This window comes from Bombyx mori, chromosome 9 (genome assembly GCF_030269925.1).
Source record: "Bombyx mori chromosome 9, ASM3026992v2".
In the NCBI taxonomy this organism is placed as follows: Eukaryota; Metazoa; Arthropoda; class Insecta; order Lepidoptera; family Bombycidae; genus Bombyx; species Bombyx mori.
The window spans coordinates 4856667-4863080 of NC_085115.1; positions in this window are offsets into that span (position 1 = coordinate 4856667).

A 6414-nucleotide genomic window follows, 5' to 3' on the forward strand; every position below is an offset into this window, starting at 1 on the left:
AAATGTTATCAGGACGTGACCGGTGGTTTCATAGCTGTCTTTAAGATTACTTACTTCATTGACTTCAAGTATATCGATGATTTTCTCTTTTTATTTTATTCAAGTCGTTTTTCTTTTTGATATTTTTTATATAAATTTATACAAATTGCGCGATTCAATTTAGCAACTACAAAGAAGGGTAACAAAATTCAATTACATCAGTATTTTAGTTCTTCAATATTCTCTAATTATATACATATGTATATTGCATTATATTAATAAGTGAATTAAACGCTACGAAACATTTATGGCAACAAAACAAAACGTACAGTAAGAGTTCTTTGGTGTAGTTAAGGGATACTTTCTTGGAATTCTCTAATTAAAATTACATAATTATTTACCCAATATAAATTTCATCAACATTTTTCTAAATGGGCAATTGATCTGATAGTTCCTCCTACTTCTTCAGCAATTCATTATCATAATTAGCAAAGCTTTAGCGAAAATTTCGGTTTTCATTCTATGTTCGTACATAATCATATCTAATAAGATTTTTTTATTTATTTAATTTTACTTTATTATTTATTGCGAGCGCGAATGAAGGAGCTCACTATTTTCAAAGGGATGCCAGGGTGAATAGAGTTCACAACGTTAATGCCGCCACCTTCCATGAGATGTCAGGTGATTTATCAATAAAAATAGCGTTAATAGCGGTCGCGGCACAAACGACAGGATAATAATACCTATCGACATACGCTTATGTAATACTTAGAGAATTCCGCTATCCATTCTCCGAGTGAATCCTGATATTACGACGTCCACGGGAAGAGATAGGGTTGTGCTATTCTAGATCATTCTCACACAGCCAATTTCATATTACTTCCTACTTCCTATAATTAACCTAATTGTTCTCCAAAAGACTAATATTACAACAGCCGCGTTAGACCACCAAAGATGAATATTCTGAATTGACTCAGCTGGGTCAATGAACCAAGAAAATTATCTCATTTCTTTAGTAATATTATATGTGGAATCGTCACCTCTGGCGAATTGCTTACTGTCCATTACTTGTTAGAAAAAAATCTTTCAGCTGTGCAACTGTCAATAGAATAATGAATTGTTTATAACGTTTTCATATTAGGTATATTTCGGTTAAAAATTAGAGTTCCAAATTTGGCGGCAGATAGCTGAGTTTTAAGTGTAACATAATAATACAGTATCCAACCGAAAGCCGACCCGAACTTCGTAGCTTAATATAGTCAGAACACTCCACCGACGACCTTCAACATTTAATACATTTCCATTAAACAAACAAACGCGACTAAGTTATTACAAATTCGTGAAATAACTATAACTCAATAAGTATCTATAAAAATATATATCGGTAAATTTAAACAAATACACGTTCTTACAGAAAAACGAAGTTAAAATTCAAACCAATCATAATTTTTATCCTATAATGTAGGATATTGATCAATAACATTAGTGAATTAGTATCCGTTCATGGTGCGTATGCAAATATTCAAGTTAATCGCCGTCTTGGGTTTGATGAACATTATATTAAAAGGTTCCATTACATAGACAGATACGTGTCAAACTAATAAAACATTGTTAATAATAAGAAGACTATGTTTCATTCAAACGATTAACACTTTAAGTAGCTTAAGCTTAGTTATAAACTTTAGACGCACGTAATACATACAGCAAGGCGAAGTAAATGTTGGAAAACCTATGTGATTAAAATCCATTAACGTATCTAGTATGCGTAGGTAAAATTCTGTTAAACTTTCACTGTAGACCGACTGTAACGTATCGCTTATCAAAGGTCTGATAGATTACTATAGAATAAATGATCTTACGTTGATATAAACCTTAGGGATAGTAAAAAGCAGTGTATGTCTCTGAAAACTGCGAGGACATTTTCAAAGCCTCGGAGGAAAAAATAATTTATTTCTTCTTCACCTTATCCCACTAGGTGGGGTCGGCACAGCTATTTTTTCTCTTCCATTCTCTTCTATCAGTCGTCAGCTCAACATTCACTCCTATCATATTGTCATTCACACACTCCATCCATGTCTTCTTCGGTCGACCTCTTCCCCCTCTACCTTGCACTACCATTTCCATACATCTCCTAGTCACATGCATCTTCTCTCTACGCATCACATGTTCATACCACGCTAACCGTTAAATTGAATTATAATTAATAATTAATACACATTCATGTAAATACCATTTAATCGAATTATACCTTACGGCGCTGATTTTCACATACATATAAAATAAATTGTACAAGTCACAAGTAGCTTCGCATTCTGGGATACTTGGTGCGACTCGATACGCAGAATTTTTTATGTAACTTGCATCAGCAATCTGTGGGAACGACAATCAGAGTTGCGGAGTCATCCGAAAAAACCTTAGAGCGCATCGTGGGAATGTGCAACACAATTCGTGAACGTCAGTCTCATCAATACGATTGTTTAAAACAATGAAGATAACATGAATGCTAAAATCGATTATTTTATTCCGTGAGAATGGGACATCGCAGACGGCCGAGCTTTTTTTATTTATTCCTATGGGAAACAAACAAACAGCCCTGTTTGTGGTGTGTAATTATCGTCGCTCGTGGACACTGGTAATGCTAAGGGCACTGCCTACCATTTATCACTTTTTCTAAGCCTCACTCAGGAAGGACAGGTCACAGCATTCATGAAATACCGACGAGCATACCGGCCGTTCTACCCTTTAAACTAGAAAACAAAATGCTAATAGATACAAGCTCGACCCAAAGACGTTCCAATACAAATCCGCCGTCGACTTAAACATGTCTTATCAGTTCCTTCCGATTCACTCTTGGTGCTTTTAGGCAGTCCAAGCACTGGTCACCGCTCTCGTCGAACTGGTCGACGAGTTCAACGTGAAACCTAGCCCATAGATAGAACCCTCTGTCTTTCGCATCGAATTTTCTCAGTGGGCTCTGATTCAGATCCGCTGGTAGATTCAGCGAAGCACTTCTCTTGGCCGGGGCAGATGTTAGCAAAGTCTCTCAGATTGAAGCTCGTGAGCTCACCAACCAGTCCGTACGTATTTCGAATAACCGCTTAGACTACCACCAACGATTAGGTACGGAAATGAACCAGAATGTTAGTATTTCGTGCGACAGTGATACGCTTTACGAAATCAGCCGATTATCTCTTTCCAAAGGTCGATGTGTAATATTTGTCGCTGGGTACTGTGGATGGAAACATTCGCATTTGTAATATTTATGGACTGCAGTACCTTATAGGATTAGACGATTCGTTATTTTCTTGATCTTCATCTATAGATATATTAAGGAAATAAAACTGGTATCTTCTTCTATATCGCTCCCTCACTACTGAGGATTGCGATCATATGTGACGTTCTTCCACTGTGCTCGATCATGGGTGGCATGGACTGCATGGTACAGACTACCACCAAGTGCTTCTCTTACTAGATCTGACCATCTGGTTGGAGTTCTGCCCACGACGCTCTGCCGTCTATGCGACCCGCAATTATGAGTTTCTCTAATTCATGCCTGGGAGACCGCATGTTGTGTCCAAAGAAGCTCATAACACGTTCCCGGCAGATGGACGAGATCCTGTCATGGAAATGGTATGGTAAAACTGGTATGCACCTACCTATTCATGACCCTTTAATAACAGAAGCTCTAGCGTGCCTCGTAACTTATCTCATTTGCAATTTATCCGCGAACCGACTCTGGGATTAATGGTTTTGCTGTTAAATTACGTTCTTGAGGCAACGCACTCGTTCAGGTGCGGCCTCCCTTTATGGCGCTTCAATTAAATCGCTTGTGCCCGAAGTCGGTCGATAACCCTACAAGGTGACTAGAAGCGGTTCCTTTAATGCGTCTTCGACAAATTAAAGGAGAATGTTTCGAAAGTTCTCCAGCTACTATTGGATCTGTAATGTCATATAAGTAAAGTATTTCAAATGTAGCCTATGTCATTTTGAAGTTCAGTTTTTTTTTATTAAATGCTTCGATCTCGCCAGCTCTCTGTTGCTCAGCGATTGTCTGAACTCACAGCCAACACGAAGATACTACTGGGTCTGTAATGTCATATAAGTAAAGTATTTCAAATGTAGCCTATGACATTTTGACGTTCGTTTTTTTTTTTTTTTGGTACGAAGTTCCTTATGGGACAATGCGGAGGGGTACCCTAACCGGGAAAAAACGTCCGTAACGTAAGATTTTTATTAGTAGTGCACACAGTGTAAGATTTAACTTTGTTATAACGTATTCTTTTTTGTACGTTATTACAAAGTTATCACATATTTTTTATTATATGTTTTTTATAAATCATTGTGAATATAATAATAAAATTGATAACTTTGTTAAGTAGTTTTTATTTTATTTATATCAATAAAAAAATCATAATAAAAATGTATACCCGAATAATTATTTTCTTTATACCTCGAATAGAACTTAAAATTAATATTTTTATATAAAAAACTTTGTTCCTATCCGGTGTCCCACGACACCACACATCTTTTTTCTATGAAATGCTTCGATGCAACGATCTCGCCAGCTCTTTGGTGTTCAGCGATTGTCTGAACTCACAGCCAATATACCACGTACATAAATTCCGTTATGCGCCATTAGAAATCACATCTAACGTAAAGTATTGTATTACAGTTATCCGACACCTTTGACACCTCAGTATGTTTCGGCAGAAATAGGCAGAATAGTGTATAATAATATACCTGCGCGTACGGTCTCACGATACGTCACTAATACAATAAGATTCAAATATTAAAAAGTATTAAAAGAAATTGTATTCTATATATTATATACTACATTTCCAAAGAGAAATAAATCAAACAAATAATGCAGTTTAATAATTTTAAGAAACATTTTTTTTACGTTTCATACCTCTATTATTAATGAAGACGGAATATAAATAAAAGTAATTTCCTAAAATAGCTCATAATCAATTAACAACACATTTTAAAACATTTTAGTTGTCAGATAATTATTAAGAGAATACACGAAAAAATACCTTCGATGATTTCAAAACCTCTAAATATTTCTTATCATTGAATAATTTCTTATAAAATACATTTTAAACAAATGATCACATATGAAACTATATTTTGGACTAGGTTTGAATACTAAGTCGAGTATATAGTATACGAATTATAAACAAAATAATAGGAAAAAGAAACTGTGTGTGTGTAAAGTTGCTTGCCGTCAAATAACGCCACTGTTAAAATTCTATAATGGAGTATTTAATGTATAGAAATCGACGAATTCCTAAACTTACACAGTACTCCGTAACATTAAACTCTACTTGAATACGTAATGTCGTCAGTTCATCGAAGGCAATCTCGCAGACATTTACGTCTGCAAATGCACGTTTTATGTGTCTGTCTGATGACCGGCCACCTTTTTTTGTTTTGCGCCAATCTGTCAGCAAATCAATGAGCCATAGATTCACACACAGAGTCGTCATTATTGATGGCGTTAATTCTACTATTTTTTTTTACTCTTTACTGGTAGTAGGAACTCTTTTGAGGCGGCACAGGAAGGTACCACCGCTCTGCTTATTTCTGCCGTGAAGCAGTAATGCGTTTCGGTTTGAATGGTGGAGCAACCGTTGTACCTATACTGAGACCTTAGAACTTATATCTTAGGGCAGGTGGTGGCATTTACGTCGTAGACGTCTATGGGCTCTAGTAAAAAAAGGGCGTTAAAGGTCTACTGGAGAAACTACAAACGGGATGCAGCTGGTAAACTGAAGACCTTAAAAGTGTCAATATACTGCTGTCGTGCTCTTCAGAGCGAGACATGAGACTCAGAACGAAACCTATCGCCAGTAATTGACTTCCGAATCATAGCGCATCTATCATGTAAATAATTTATAATCCAAAGCTTTGAAAGTACTGTCGCTCCTGTCGGCGAGATTTTTCTTTGAAACCTTTATCGGCAGCCGCCTTAGTTATTCGATAATGACTCGATGTATGTATGATGTGTTTTATATTGTTTAAATGGAAATATACAATTTGAATATTTTGTGTACGTCTCATACATTTCCGGTGCTCATCATATCCATAATATTAATTCGGAGCCTTTGGGGAATTCCTGGAATTTTCTGTAAATGTGGTGTATCTTTTTTACTTTTCAGTATTTTAACATCCATTCAATATACGATATGAAATAAACAAGAAGCAAAATGCCTACTATGACACAAACATATTTGTATGTTAAAAATATTTATTACTCTTTGTTTTTTTTTCCTACCTAAGCTAATAGCCTTGAGAGGTTATTTCAGCGTAACCTTAGCTAGTAGGTGAGCTCACGGGGCTCAAACCGGATGCTAACACTGACCCTAGCAAGAGCAGTGCTTCGCAGAATCTACCACCGGATCGGAAACGCGACCCACTGAGAAGATCCGGCGA